This window comes from Phyllostomus hastatus, unplaced genomic scaffold, assembly GCF_019186645.2.
Source record: "Phyllostomus hastatus isolate PE091 unplaced genomic scaffold, TTU_PhHast_1.1 phas_contig_948, whole genome shotgun sequence".
NCBI lineage: Eukaryota > Metazoa > Chordata > Mammalia > Chiroptera > Phyllostomidae > Phyllostomus > Phyllostomus hastatus.
This window is the reverse complement of record NW_025333993.1, coordinates 2,067,216-2,082,762: the sequence shown is the minus strand read 5'-3', so window position 1 is coordinate 2,082,762 and position 15,547 is coordinate 2,067,216. Positions and strand designations below refer to the sequence as shown.

At 60.1% G+C, this 15,547-nt stretch overlaps 1 protein-coding gene across 1 annotated transcript in view; it reads left to right on the top strand.

Annotated features, from left to right (window-relative positions):
• The first annotated feature begins 211 nt into the window (after positions 1-211).
• The window catches only part of AGPAT3 (1-acylglycerol-3-phosphate O-acyltransferase 3), a 95,355-nt gene continuing 80,019 nt past the window's right edge, over positions 212-15,547 (top strand). The window contains exon 1 of the mRNA XM_045852739.1: positions 212-231. The gene's annotated coding sequence lies outside the window, so the exon portion shown is untranslated. The remainder of the gene's footprint in view (positions 232-15,547) is intronic.

Below are 15,547 nucleotides of genomic sequence, written 5' to 3'. Positions count from 1 at the left end.
CCCCCAGGGGAGGTCGGGGAGGAAGTGCGGGGTTCCCGGTGCGAGGAGAACCTCGGGCAGACCGAGTCACTTCTCGGGAACAGTGCGTCCCGTGCGACGTCTGACATACTGGCACTGAACGTTTACCTGTGGTTTTCCTGGAATTCCGACTGAACAGGGTGTCCTGGGTTTTCGTCTGTTGGACCCTGGGCACGTGGTGCCGTGCGGAAGAAGCTGGGCACAGAAGGACAGGTACCGAACGACCCCGCGTCTGGGAAACGCCCAGACAGGCAGCTCCACCAAGAGAGGAGCAGGAGGGTGGCCGCCCAGCTTGGGGGGCGGGAGGGGGGTGACTGCCCAGTGGAAAAGTTCCGGAAGCAGAGGGCAAGCACGGTCACACGACCCCGAAGGCTTTTTGCATACCGCCCCGGGGACTCTGGAAGGTGTTTTGCTGTGCTCCCCACCCCACCTCGGCAGTGGGCAGGGTGCCCGTCCTCGGGGGGTGGGGAGGGAGAGGGATGGGCTGCTGCACTCTCGCCAGGACCACCGAGGGTGACAGATGTGGTGTACCTCCCGGCGAGGGGGAGAGCCCCCTCTCAGCCCCTCTCAGATGTCAGAGCCGCCCCAGCCGCCGCCCTCACCCCCTGTGGGTGTGGATGTGCTCCTTCAGGATCCCCCTCGTTACAGCCGGGGCACCCCAGGGGGCAGACCCCCGGCCTCCAGCTCCCGTTCCCCGCAGGACGTGGGTCTGAATCCCTGAACACTGCTCGGGCGTCTGTCACAAGCTAGCCCCGGTGTAGACACAGTGGCCAAGGGCAAAGTTGGTCCTGCCTTTCCGCGTCTGCAGTCTGGTGGGGCGGCCTGGAGGGGGAGGCCCCCCTACCCTGGGGAGTAACCCCCCAGCAGCCCCGTGATCACCACCGAGCCCGGAGAGCGGGAGGAGAGAGCGATGAGCTTGCGTGTTAACGGAAGGCGCGTTCCCGGTCCCACGGCCGGGGCCCAAGTGGTCCTGCTTCTGTCGGCCCTGGGGAGGTTTCAGACAAGTTATGTCAGCTTCTGAGCCTCAGTCCCCTCCCTCGGAAAGTGGGCACAGGATGGTAACGATCAGGAGACGGGACCTACTCGCAGAGTGTGTGTGAGGCGTGTGCTCACGTCCGCCCCTTGCAGCCCGAGCTGCCTGCGTGCGTGTGTCTGGATGACCCATCCCATCCTCCCAAGGGAGAGGCCTGGGGTCTGAGAGGCGCCTCCACCCCCACCCAGCCTTGGTGTCCCCATGCCTCCTGCTGTCGCAGAGCCCCCGGGGGGACCTGGAGGGGGAGGGGTCCTCATCTTATAGACGGGCCTGGCGCCGGCGTCACGGCTGCCTCCCCTCCAAGAGCCCACGTGTGAGCTCCTGCCGACTTCACTCCAGGAGAGGAACGTGGGTTTCTGTTCGGACAAACGCGTCTCCCTTCCGTCGGCGGAGCCCGGATCTGTGCGGCCCCCGGTGTTTCCGCCACACACACACGCCGGCACACACGCCGCAGAGGTCACGCCGGGCCGCTTCCACTCGGGTTCCCGACCTTCCTCTGATGGGAACACCGGCCTCATTGGCTTCTTTTCCACCTTTTCCTTTTGGTTTTGTGATGGGTTTGCTTTCACTTTTAAAAATAATTCTTGACTACCCAAGTGGCACTTTACAAGGAGAAACTCACTGTCCCTGTACAAATTTGACAATGAGGAAGTGATGGATCGGGGAGCCCCTGGGGTGGCGGGGCATCCAGGTGCTGGGGGGCAGCACCCCGGGTCCCCAGGAGCAGAAAGCCCCCACCAGAGCAGCCTCGGGACGGACCCCCTGGGGGCCTCCCCTCTGGCGGGTCGTTTGTGTCCTTTGTAGTGAGTGGGTCACGTGACCCGGTGATGGCCGGCTGCGCAGGGCTGCCCCAGTCCGGGCCTCCGTTCCCTCCGACCCGGGAGGCTCGGGGCGCGTCTTCCCGGGTCTTCCGGGGGTGTTGGCGTTGGCGTAGAGAAAGATGCAGGCAGAGCAGGCGTGCATGACGCCGATGGGGCCTCTTTCCCCCCATAAATGGTGTCATGCACACGTGTCGTTGGGATACTTGCTTTCTGTGTTAACTCCCTGCCTTGGAAATCTTTCCACGTGTCCGGTGACAAGTGATGTCTGGAGTGATGCTGACAGAGTTCACTCCGAGTCGGGACCCCCTCCCGGCCGCCCCCTCTGCACTAACGTACGGGGATGGCCTCTGGGGGGCGGCCTGGGGCCCTGCGTGCGTCCCTGTGGGGCCGAGCCCTCCTCGGACCGGAACTGTGCCTGCATCCAACGCTCTGCTTGACTCTGGAAGGAACATTTGGTCAAAACCAGCTGCAGGAACAAGGTGACACAGTGAAGTCGTGGCTGGCCTCAAAGGGCCCCTCTGGTCCCTGTCCAGCCTCGTGCCGTGTCCCTGCTGGGCAGGGGGCAGGGGGGCTGAACCCTGGAGTCCCGTGTCACAGGGCGAGGCCTGCCGGTGCGCTCTGCTCGCAGAACCTGTGTCTGAGGATGGCTCAGAATGCCCCAGCTCAGGAGATTTCGGTCTCCTCAGTGGGTGTGGGGCATGGGCTCACAGGGAGGGCCTGGGGGCTGGAGTCAGACACTCGAGGGGTGTGGGTGGCCTCCAAGAATGCTGGACACCGGTGACAGGGCTGTCCAATCACAGGGCCAGGGGAGGTGGACAGGAAGACCTCTCCCCCTGGCGGGGGGATGGTTCTGGAGCCTGGTACGGGTAGGGGGAGGCCGGCTGGGTCAGAGAGGAGGAGGCTGGGGCCCGATGCAGGATCCTCGCTTTCCAGAGAAGCTCAGTAGAAAGCCTCTGTCTTGAGAATCCGCTGGCCCGAGTGGGGTCTCACTGGCCGTCTGTCGTGGGTGAGCTGTGGGAGGGTCTGCTAAGCTCGGCCCCACCCAGCCCCTCCCCCACCGAGCACTGGGTCCACTGCCTGGCCGGGAATCCAGACCAGGGGAGCCAGAGAGTAACACTGTCGCTCAGGCCCGCAGCCCTGGGGCTCCGTGTCCCCCGTGTGTTCTCGAGCAGGGGCTGCGCCTGGTAACAGAGCCGGGTCTGGGGTGGGGCCCAGGCCACGCCACGCCCGTGACTTGTCCGCTGTGGCCGCAGAAGGGATTAGCTAAGGTGAGGTCAGGCCGCAGCAGGGTGGGCCCTGGCCCAGGGACTGGTGTCCCTCTGTGGAGGCCAAGAGGTGGCCCAGGCCCAGGGAGATGTGACAGCGGAAGCAGAGGTGGGGTGATAGGGCCACTGCCGGGGACGCCTGGAGCCGCCAGGAGCTGGAGGAGGCGGGAAGGAGCCTCCCAGGGAGCACGGCCCCGCCACACCTCGGTCCCGGCTCAGGAAACTGCTCTCGGCCTCCTGGCCTCCAGACCTGGGAGAAGGCCAAGGTCAACTGCGGCGAGCCGCCCAGGGCGTGGTGCTCTGTGGCAGCCACCGCAGGTAGTGCATCCGGTGGAAGTGACTCCCCTGGCCTCTCCTGACCTCGTCCACACCCCTGAACTTTCCTGGAGACGGAGGAGGACCGAATAAAGCTTTCCCGGTGGACTGTCCCTTCACCCCAAGGCCACCACACCCAACACAGAGTAAACCAGAAGCAGCCGAGCGAACAGGAGGCCGGGGCTGCAGCGGCGAGCGGCTGCCCAGAGAACTCGCCCTGGGGTGCCTTCCGTCTTCATCCGGCAGCAGTGCTCCGGGGAGGCCTCCCGCTTGGCGCCCCCCTCGGGCCTTGGGTGGGCCTGGGCCTGACCCTGCGTGCCCTTGAGGCCGAGAGCTCCCACTATCCCGCCCCAGGGGAAGGGGGAGGCCAAAGCCTTCTCCTTATCTGAGGCTTCACCTCTGTCTGCACCGGGGGCCACCGTCTTTCCTTCTGGCTTCCTTGGCGCCCCATCTAGGCCAAGCCACTGGCCCTGCGCCCTGCGGCTCCTCAGGCCGGGTCCTGGCGCCCCTCTGCCCCCCGCCCCCACCAGCACAAAGCTGGGGCCTTGCTGGTTCACCTCTGTCTTGTCAGAAATCATCCTTGTCCTTGAGGTGAACGAGCCCCTGGACCCAAGTTACCACGGGGACGGCTGGGGGCCGCAGAGATGGGGCAGGCCCCTCCGAGGCCTCTCAGGGTGGTGCCCAGGCTGCAGTCCCTCAGGGTGGCCCTGGGGGAGGTTCTGGGGACACAAGCAGCCCGCCAGGCAAGGGGATGGGGAGGAAGAGCCAACCTGGAGCAGAGACGGAGGGCCTCTCCCAGGAACCGTGCCCCAGCTGAGGGGGTGCCCTTGACCGGAGGGTCTTGAGTTGGCCCCCTTCCCCTGGGAGCCGGCGGATGCTGCGCTCTCCTTCTAGAACAAGAGCCCCAGAGGGAACACGCAACTTGACCCCCGCGCTTTGGTGGGACCTGAGGCGCCGACTCCAACGCGGTCCCTGGACTCCTGAGCAGCTCTGACCACGCACTGGTGCCGGGAACAGCTGCCTGGAGTCTGTGACCTCACTCTCCTCCAGAAACGGCCATTCACTCCTGTGGCTGCCACGAACACACACACACACACACACACACACACACATGTGGGGTGAGGGCGCCTTCACTCTAAGAAAGCAGCTTCACCTAGGACCCAGCTATGGCGTAGCCACAGAAAGTGCACACGAGTTACCGTGTCTTGCCATGTATAACCCGCGTTTCTGGCCCAAACTTTCAGGAAAAAAATCTTTTGTTGTAATTTTTAATTTGATTATTTATTTCTACTTAGATACTTGTGTATTATAAAGGGATTTTAGCATTTATTTGTGAACATATTGTGGTAACAGAGATTTCATGTACCCAATGCTTACAAAGCACAAGAACAGACACAAGGCACAGATACTTTGTGTACCGGGAACAAACTCACCGTACTTACTCAACGTAGAAGTCCAAGAACTCCTCAGGAGGAGTTCTACCCGTGTATAATGCGCGTCCTTATTTTCCCTCAAAAACTTGGGCGAAACAGTGCGCATTATACACGGCAACACACGGTACTTCCCTACCCGGTTCCTTCTTGGCTTTCTAAGGGGACTTCTAATTGCTTTAGAAGTAAAGACGTTCGGGAGAGCGGATATTAAACAGATATCAGTAATCTCATTTCGCTAAAGGCAGTTTGTGCTTTGCGTTGTAAGTTCTCTAAAATAAATGCCATTTCATACCGAGTCCCCTAATAGAACGTGACGTGCTCTCCCGTGGAGACACACGCCCGCAGTGGCATGCGCGAAGCTTTGCAGCCAGAATCCGGTGCAGGTGACTTCTGAGTCAGGCAGCCGCCCTGCTGGGTCGGTGGGGGAGCTGTCACCTGCTCACAGGAGAGCCAGGAGGGGTTGGGGGTCAGGTCACTCCCGGGCCCTGTGCCTGTGAGGAGCTGAGGGGCCTCATGCCCAGCCAAGGCAGGGCCCAGGAGAGGGTCCTTTCTCGGCAGGTGGCACGCTCCTCCTGCTCAGCTCGGGGTCAGAGAGTGTCACCGAGCACCTGTGTCGTGCCCGCATCTCCAGCTCAGAAATCCTGGGCAGCTCACCCGGGGGGCAAGGGGCCCGTGTGCTGTCTCCGTCTGGACAGTCAGAAGGCCGGCTCTTCCTGGGTGCTCGGGGCTGAACTGTGTCCTCCTGCAGTTCACACGTTGAAGTCCCCGCCCCCCCGCCCCCATGTGACCTTATTTGGGGTGGCTGCAGGTGTAATCAGTCAGCACAAGGTCTTACTGGAATAGCGTGGCCCCTCATCCAAGATGACTGTCCTTAGAAAAAGGGGACCTTCGGACACAGACTCACACAGAGATGAGGCCGTGTGAAGACAGAGGCAGAGATTGGGGTGATGCTTGCTTCTACGAGCCAAGGAACCCCCAGAATTGCTGGGAGAGAGGCCTGGAACAAATCCTTCACTAGCACCTACTGGTGGAACCAGCCCTGCCAACGCCTTGACCTTGGGCTTCTAGCCTCCGGGAAATGAGGGAACGAGTTGTGGCTGCCCGTGCCCCGCAGCCCCTGGCACCGGTGGTGGCAGCCCCGGGACCCACACCCAGGGCGCAGCTGGGGCGCGGCGTCAGAGCGGGCGATGGGATGGAGAATCCCTCATGTTCAGCACAGGAAGAGAGAGGACAGAAACTTCCGTCTCCTTTTCTTCAGCGACTCTGCAAGTGAGGTGGCTGCATTTATTTTTGTTTTTTAAAATAGAGCCTGGACCCTCTGGAACAGGGGGGCTTATCGAAACAGAGTGGTGGGCCCCTCCCGGAGTTCCCGATTCCACAGGCCGGCGGGGAAGTCGGGGGCTGGCTTTCCAGTGCCCAGGTTTTGCTGTGGGGGTTGGTCTAGGGCCTGCCCTTTTAGAACGACTACTTCATAGAGTTGGTCAGGCACATCCATCAAGATTGAAACGGTAAAACTAACCCCTGACGTGCCGTCACGAGTGGGGGGAGGGAGAACAGAGAGAGATGGTCGTTGACCCTGCCCCATGTGTCGCCCACGCGGTGTATGTGTGGCCGCTCCCCCACACCGGGCGCCCTGCCCCGCCCCGTTGACATCGCCTCTTGTGGTCCTCGCAACACTCCTCAGTGGCAGATACTTTGATTATTCCCATTTGAAATGAGAGAACAGAGGCACAGAGAGGTTGAGAAACCTGCTGAATGTCACACAGCTCTCAGTGGCTGAGCCAGGATTCAAAGCCCCGGGGGCCTGGCCCTGGCGGGGTGGAGGCAGGGTGTCGAAGCTCTCTGGTGCCCGTTTCAGGGTGGCATGCGTGAATTCCTGGGGAGCCAGGAGGAGGGAGAGGGCCGAGGCCCACGCAGCCTGGAGGTGCCCAGAGGCGCCCTGTGGGAGTCAGTGAGGCCCGAGGCCGACTCACCTGCTGGGCGGTGTCTGGGGTTTTCCTGTTCCAGTCAGTGGCACCGACCGGCTCCAGCCAGGGTAATAGCATTGATTGTCTTAGTAGATTGTAATTATTTATAATTAGCATTTCAATTCCTGTGAGGAGATTGCTTCTAAATTGCTTGAAAGTAGTCCTTGAGTGTCTTAAATTCCCTCAACAATTCTATTTACTCCGTAATTTTCGGGACGCTGCAGCACCGCACCGAGAAGTGTGTGTGCGGTGCACCAACCCCGCACCTGGGGGCGGTGAGGGCAGGGCCCTGGGCCTCCTGGCCCTGGCCACTGGGGTTGCCGGGATGTTGAACTGTGGTGACGGGGTTTCCCTCGGAGAGAGCATTTGGGGGTCTCTCCGTGACCACGGGGTCACAGAGCGAGGGTCACACGGAGTGGAACGATCCTGTGTCTCTGCCAACCCCGGCCTGGGGCCCGGGCAGCTGCTGGCCACACACTCACCCTTTAGGGCGCCCAGCAAACCCCTGCTCAGCGGAGACATGAGGGGACCACTGGGTTGGGGGGCGTCGCCCACTGACCACAGTGGAGAGAAGGCAGGCTGCCTGTGACGCTGGTGGACAGAGCCATTTGACGGGCCGGGAGACAGAGGTTTGGAGAGGACAGTGGCACCACATTGAGCGGCGTGACAAAACACCACAAACCAGGCGGCTTGCACCCAGGCAGCCCTGGAGGCTGGGCGTCCGAGACCAGGGTGTGGGCGGGGTGGCCCCTCCTCGGGCCTCTCCCGGTGTGTAGATGCCGTCTTCTCCCCGTGGCCTCACGTGGCCGCACCTCCGTGTGGGTCTGTTCCGACTGCCTCTTTTTATAAGGGCACCAGTCACGTGGACACAGGGCCACCCCGGCGGCCTCTCTCCATCTCGGTCCCCTCGGTAAAAGCCCCATCTCCAAATACAGCCACCTTCTGATGCACTAGGGGTCAGAGCTTCCACATATGAATTTTGGGAGGACACCATTTGGGACTGGCTGAGTTGTGTTAACTACAGCTGCAGGTGTGTTAGGGTCCCCACCTGTGCCGGGAGGTGGAGGGGCAAGATGGGGCAGAGCTGGGGGTGAACTGGACAAAGGCCGCGCACAGCCTTGGCCAAGCCCTCTGGGAGCTCTGGATGGACTCTGGCCATGAGAGTGTCCCCAGATGGGCTGGCGTGGCTGGGCTCATCCCGCCTGCCCAGTCCCCAGACATGGCGTCACCTCTGGGGAGTGGCTGTCTGTGGCGAGGCCGACCCCCGGCAGCTGCTGGCTGTCTGCTTTGGAGACAGGAAGGAGGCCGGGGGCCCGATGCCCTCTTCCCCCTGCCTCTGAGGCTGCCTCGAGCCCAAGTTCTCCGTGTGTCCCATCTGAGGTGCCCTAACCTGACGCGTGATCACTGGCTGGCGGTAATCACACAACGCTGCGGATGGTTCGTCGAAACACGAGAAAAACATACACAGGGACAACCAGGTCCTGTGGGGGAATCGGGACAGCAGAGCCACTCCTCACATGGGGAGTGTTTCTCACCGCCCTGCACAAGCAGGGTTTTATTCTTGAATACCAATACCGTTTGCAAATTACAAGTAGTTAGCTTTCGAAAGGTGCTGGCAGATTTCCTGCTGGGATCCTAAGCCAGAGATTTTGGGGTTTTATCATTTAAAAAGACTACAGGATTTAAAGCTTAGTTCTGTTTCCTGCCCCTGACTTCATATTCTAATTAAAGAGCATCCTCCAGCAAGCAGATTTCACAGGGTCTTTCATATTCTGTGTCTTAGGCCTGATTACTCTGGGAGTCGCCCGTTTCTGGTCCGGACTGTACCGCCCCTGTTACTTCCAACGGGCCTGAGTTGGGCAGAGGACACAAAGGCAGCTGGGAGACTTGGATTTCTCAAGGACTCAGGCATTGGCAAAATTGGTGCTTGATGTCGATCACCCCGTTATTTCCACTGCCCCGCAAGTCTTGTCCCCGTCATTCCTTTGTGAAGGCGTCTGTCTTAGATTCATTCTCTATCCAAGAGAATTGTTACCCGTCATTGACTGCCGTTCATGCCAGGGAAATAAGTTTTGTCTCCCTCAGTGGCTCCTGGTCCGGAGGTCTTTCACTCAGCCTAAGTCACGGGGGGTTACAGCTTCCTGAGACCAGGCAGGGTGGCTCCCAACACTAACCCAGCAGTCTAGACACAGCAGCCAGCGTGGACTGTACCCACTGTCCCCTCCTGTCCCTCCCGTCCCCTCCTGGACTCGCTTCCTTTCCCCTCCCTCCAGCTGCCCTGGGATGGGACGTGCCGGCTGAAGCACTGTGCTCAAACCTCCCTCAGCTTCCTCACTCTGGAACCCCAAGTCTGGACCGCCGGTGTGAGGGGTTTCACCTGCCCCCGCTCAGGGGCTCGCTGCAGGCTCCGGGGCGCGGAGGGACCCAGCCGGCCCTCGGGAAGGCCGCTCCAGCCACAGAGCACAGGCTGGACCCGGATGGGCCAAAGCGGAAGGTGCGGGGAGGCCCACGTGGCCACCGCAGAAACGGATCTCGGTGCAACGGCAACAGGAGGGGACAGAGGGGGCGGGGGAGGGCGATGCTGCGGAGGGAGGCGCCCCGTAACTCAGCATCTGAGGCGCATCTGAGGCGGGACCCACGACTGCGCTTAGACCGGCTGCCGGCTGGGCTGCCCACGCCATCCCGGTGCCCGGCACTTCCCGAGTGGGTCAGCGCTGCGTGTGCCCCGGACGCCCCCTTGAATTGGCCTCCTCGTCCCCAGCTCCCGGCCGGCTGCGCGCATGGCACGTGGGCACCGAGCGTGCACTGCACGCCTCACACTCAGCATCGTGTTGCGTGGGGGCACGTCTGTCTACGGCTGCTGAGGAAGGGGCGGCGAGGGCTGGGAGGGAGCCTGCGGCCCGCGGTATTCTGCAGTGGAGAGACACCCTTCCCCAGCCCCCAATTCAATCGTTTCTAGTGCAAAGCTGCAACAGGCTTGTGGTGACTGAGCTCAGCTCAGCAGGCTCTGAAAACAGCGCGATCGGAAGCTCTCTCTACATCGTGTGTCTCTACAAGATTACAGCCCCCGCAGCCCCGACTCCAGCAGCCCCACCCCCACCCCCGGTGGGGGAGGGTGAACGGACACCTCTGGTTCCCTCTCTCCTAGATGAACAGGAAGGCAGCACCAGTGCCTGTCGCCATGGGAAACGTAGCAGCTCATCGCCGCTACAAAATAACGAAGATGTCCATTTGTGGAAACATTCGGCGCTGGTTGTATCTCCCCCGCGGGTTTCGGAAGGAGAACGTGCGGAGGCCTGTCTGGGTTGGAGCTGGCAGAGAGGGCCCTTCGCTGGGCATCAGTTCATCTCTAGCTGGGTGACGAACCGCCGTGAATCTTAGCACTGACAGCTTCAAATGACCATTTCTTCAGCGCTTGATGCCGAGGGCTGGCAGTGAGCCTGGGCTCAGCTGAGTGGCTCTTCTGCTGGTTTCGGCCGGGTGGCCGGCACCTGGAGTCAGCTGGTGTCCGTGGCCTCAGTCTGGAGACTGGCGGTTGGCTGGGGCGACAGGCGACTGGCCGTAGGCCTGGCAGCACCCACCAGCTGGCCGTTCCTGTGATGGGATCCCAGCTTGCAAAGAACAACAAGACAACAAACCCCATCCATGTGCAAGATCTTTTAACATCACTGCTTTAAAAAAATCCAATCCTATATTACATAAAAGTATCGTTTTGGCCGCTGCTAAGTGTACAGTTCAGTGGCTTTATTCCGGGCCATGTCTTCCACTACCTTTGCCTCAGTCCCATTGGCCAAAGCAAATTGCAAGAGCATCGAAGGGTCAAGGTCTTGGGGGAGAAGTCCACCCCTTGATGGCAGGAGCTGAGCGTCATTGGGGCTACTTGTGCCTGCTTGGAGGAAATGTGGCACAGGGTGGCCCTCACTGTGTGGCTTGCACAGCAAAGATGTCTCACGGGAACGGGGCAGCAGGGGCCTTGGGCGTGGCAGGTAGATGACCGGTGTTTGGATACAGAAATTGAGCCCACGCTGGAGGCATGACCCTTGGTCCCCTGTCCTGAGGAACAGGCCCAGCCAGGCCGGCGGCCAGGGTGCCATCGACTGGCCTGACACTTGGAAAGGCACTCCAGCCTGTTTGGGAGCAGACATTTCATAGACACTCGCTTGATGCCACTTCTTGTTCTCATTTTTGTTTAAAGTTTTTTTAAAAAGATGTTATTTATTTATTTTTAGAGAGAGGGGAGTGGAGGGAGAGAGGGAGAGAAACATCAATCAGCTACCTCTCATAGGCCCCCAACTGGGGACCTGGCCCACAACTCAGGCAGGTGCCTTGACTGGGAATCGAACCAGTGGCCTTTTGGTTTGCAGGCCAGTGCCCATCCACTGAGCCACACCAGCCAGGGCCAGTTCCTGTTTTCTTGAATAATGACAGTCAAAGGCAGGGCAGAGCCCAGTCATGTGCGTGGCAATGGAAGAAGATGGGCAGGAGGCAGCCACTGAGCAGACCCCAGCCGGAGCCCGGTGCGGGGGGCAGAGTGGGGCATGAGTGTGTCCCCCGAGGCATCTGGTGTGTGTGGAAGGGCCACAGGGGGACCTTAGAAATCCAAACCTCATCTTCGTCAGGGCGAAATGGCACTGAAACCACGACCTCTCCATCAGGCAGGTTATAAAACAGGACTGCCGGCTTTGCTATCTATCAGCTGGCTTGACTCCCAGGGTGCACCTGCTGCTTTATTCATTGGGGTTTGGTCGTAGATCAGCTCGTGTTTGTGCCCAGCAGGGGGCGTGCTCACAGGGACAAGGGTCCATGCCTGGCGCCTGCTGGGCCCCAGGGAGGGAGCTGCCTCTGCCCACAGCACAGCCCGGGGCCCACTCTCATCCCGAGTTTGGGGAGCCTACAGCCTTTCCGTATTACCTAAGGAATACACGTGCATTGCAAAAAAATAGAAATAAGGAGAGAAAGGGAGAGATAGGGAGAATACACACGTCACGCGCCAAGTGTTTGGGGGGCTGGGCCACCCCAAGTGCACACGGTGAGGCCTGCACTTAACATGTGTTGAATGGGATGCGTGTTATTTGGAGCTGGGGAGGGCCCATTCAAGTAGTAGCTGAGGTTAATTGAGGTCATGGGGTGGGCTCTAATCGATATGACCAGTGTCCTTACAAGAAGGGGAGATTGGGACACAGACACACACGGAGGGGAGAAGACGGCTGTGTACACGCCAAGGTGGGAGGCCTTGGGCAACCAGCCCCGCCCATAGCCCGCACAACAGCCGCAGACCTCTGGTCCGTGATACTGTTCCACTTGTTAGGCTGCCCTGCCTGCGGCCCTAACAGACCAAGGCGAGAAGTCGAGAGAGAGCTGCCCCCTGCAGACCCGTCGCCCAGAGGTCCCCAGGGGTGCACTTGGCTGCACAGCCTTCCAGGGGCGAGAGCCTGTTTGCACAGATGGTGGCTGGTGCCTTGCAGGAGCCAGGCGCAGCTCAGGGGCCAGGTGGGCACCATCCTCATGGAGCACCCGTGCTGGGGCCCTGGTGGGGTCACAGACTAGGAGACAGTCCCCAGGAAAATGAGCAGGCTGGCTCGGAGAGAGTGACAGGACCCCCGGTGGAAGGATGATGCTGGGGAGACTGAGCAGGGGGCGGGTGGAAAGTCCCTGGGTGGCGGTGGGGCAGGTGAGGGACGGCGGGGACCAGGGTTGCAGAGAAACCTCGAGCCTTTCCCTGTGCAGACTCATCTGGTGCTCCCAGAGACCTTACTGATGAGCTCCAGGGAGGGGGTTCATTAGTGCTCTTTGAACATGCAGTAAACTGAGGCCCAGAACAGCAGGGTGACCAGCTTCACCAGGAAGAACCCTGTCCCTGGAGTGAACCACTTGAGCCACAGTAAGTTCCAGGGGCCTCCTGGGATGCCCACGCCACTCCCCCCTCCAACCACTCTGTGTCCGGAGGCAAAACCCCGAGCCCTGACTTGCCCTGAGGAAAAAAGAGGAACCATGGATTTATTTTGCAACTGTGAGGTTCAGTCTGCAGCCCATCCTGATGCCAATGAATCAGGGTTTGGTGGTTTGTCTGTTTGCTTTGGTTTGTTCTGTGTAATGTTGTAAGTGAGGAGGTTAGGAGGCCGGCCGAGTGAGAGCTGAGGCGAAAGGGAAGACGCCGGTGGTCCTGTCTCCCGAGTCTCCACATGACGCCGGGCCGCAGCCACTGCCCTGGGGGCGGGCAGCCCAGTTCTGTCACCAGGGCTAGAGCGGGCGTTGTGCGGTCCAAGGGAGCTTATGCATGCTTCTCTCTTTTTTTTTCCCCCAGAAACAAATCTTCTGTTATTCTGAGTATTTGGATTTTACTCATTTTATTTCCAGTCCAATCGCTTTGCACCTAGGTCTAAATCCCTACGCCTGAGGCATCCACTATCTCTCTGCTCCCCTGAAAAGCCATGGGGCCACCCCTCCCCTTTGTGCTAGCCCACCCACTGGGCTATCTGTTTCCTGGGAGCATTTCCTTGATCCCACTGAGAACGCTCCTGAGCAGCGCCTTTTCCCATTTCTCAGGAATTAGCCCCGTGGGCCTGTGGGCGGGGTCAGCCTTTTCCCACAGGTGTGAGTAACACGGAGGTGGAACAGGTGGGTTTTTAGAAACAGCATGTACTTTTTTTTTCAATCCCAGAGAACATTTGAAAAAAAATTGTGCTAAGAAAAAAATTATAGTTTTTGCTTTCTGTGCGCATGCTTGTGTGAGGTGGGGTGGGCGAGGCAGGGAGAGACTGTCCTTTGAGAGGTCCTGAGCCCAGGGCAGCCACTCCCACCTGTACAAGCACATCAGTGATTGACAGACCCAGGGCCAGAGGCCCGCCTCTGTCTGCAGAGTCGTGGAGCAGTCCCCGGTCGGTCGGGGAGGGCAGTGTAACACTTGTGAAAGATACAGGGGGCAGGACTGGGTGGGTAAAACCTCCGACCGAATGCGGCCGGCAGAGGCTCAGAGCACAGACCGCCTGTTGGGGGCGTCCGGCCCCAGCACCCTGTCTGCTCGGACTGGCTTAGGCTGCACCCCACAGCCCTGTTCTGGCCCCCCTGCTGCTGCCCCTCAGCCTGCCCTCTGGCCCAGCTGCCCTTGCCCTCTGGCACCCCTGACTCTTCCGTGGGACTCGCTTAAGAGGGTGCTGACGATGGCTCAGCGGCTGTGGGCGAGGCAGGCCCTGTGCTCAGATTGCAGGCCCTCAGGCCCCACACGGGGACAACGGCCTGCAGCAGTGACTGTGTGCAGAGCGAGCGGGGCACTGGTGCGGAATGGCGCACCTGCGCTCGCAGCCAGCTTGAGGGCAGCGGGTTCGAGCCCTGCGCGCTCAGCCTCCCCACGTGCCGCGTGTCTGCCCGCCATCTGCCCTCAGCAGGGCACTGGCCTCTGCTAGCTCTCGCGACCTTGACCTGGACCTCCAGGCTGATCAGGCCAGGCTTGTCTCCAGACCCCTGCTGCACCACGTCCCCGTATTCTCAGCTGACAGGGCCGAGGGATTTCTCGACGATGCGCTGTGTCTCCCGAACAATTGCACTTATCATTGTTTTCCTGTTATGTGTTCATCAAAAGCATGTAACATCTCTCCATTTGAGATCTGTGTTCATGTGCCAGACTTAGACATCTTCAGCAAAGTTATCTTTGGTTGCGGTATATTTTTGTATCTCGGGTAAATGTAAAGTTCCCTTCAGACTGTTAAAAATGCCCAGTGTGGCCCTGGGGTCACGGCTCTCTCGGCCTATTCTCGGGACTCAGAGAAGTCCCAAATGGGAACTTCCTTGTTTTACAGAAAAGGAAACCAAGACCTGAAGGGGCAATGGCCCTGTCCAAGGTCACAGTTCAGCTGGAGGCTGGCTCTGAGTTCCCCGGGCAGTGACAGCAGCCTGGTGTCTGTGCCCAGCTGCCCTGGGAAGCCTTCCCTGGGGTCACCCGCCAGCCGGCGTGCTCTCCCGGGACCCACCCAGACCCGCACCCTCTGTGCCCCTGAATGAGCCTTGGTGGGAAGGTGCTCCAGGGAGGGTCTCAGAGCTGGCAAGAGCCCCTCTGGCCTCGGGGGTGGGCAGCTGCCTGCCATTTGACCTTGGGATGGCCCCTGGGGCTCCGGTTTACTTACCTGAGACATGGGAGCCCGGCCAGCTTGCTCTGAGAATTAGAAATCTCGAACCAGGTGCCCCTGCCCCAGGGCCCAGCTCACACTCATGATGCCACTCTCCTTCTCATTCACGGCAGAAATGCCCTCGCTCTACAAATCCGTGTCGCCAACACTCCAGGCAAGGATTTTCCTTTCCCCATTTTTTAAAAAGGATTTTATTTATTTATTTTTAGAGAGGGAAGGGAGGGAGAAAGAGCGAGAGGGAAACCTCAATGGGCAGTTGCTGGGGGTCATGGCCTGCAACCCAGGCGTGTACCCTGACTGGGAATCGAACCTGTGACACTTTGGTTCACAGCCCGCGCTCAATCCACTGAGCTATGCCAGCCAGGTTACTTTCCCCATTTTAACTTAGGCAACTGGGAACCCGAGTTTCTCTCCTGATAAGAAAGCATCAGTCACTCCTGGGGCCGGGAGAAGCTCCGGCCTTGTGGCCGAGTCAGGGGGCTCTGCCGCCAGCTGTATTCTGCTGGGAAAGCTAGGCAGCTTTGCTGTGCCTCGGGTGGCGCCTACAGTCTCCACCCAAGGCCTTGTTTCCA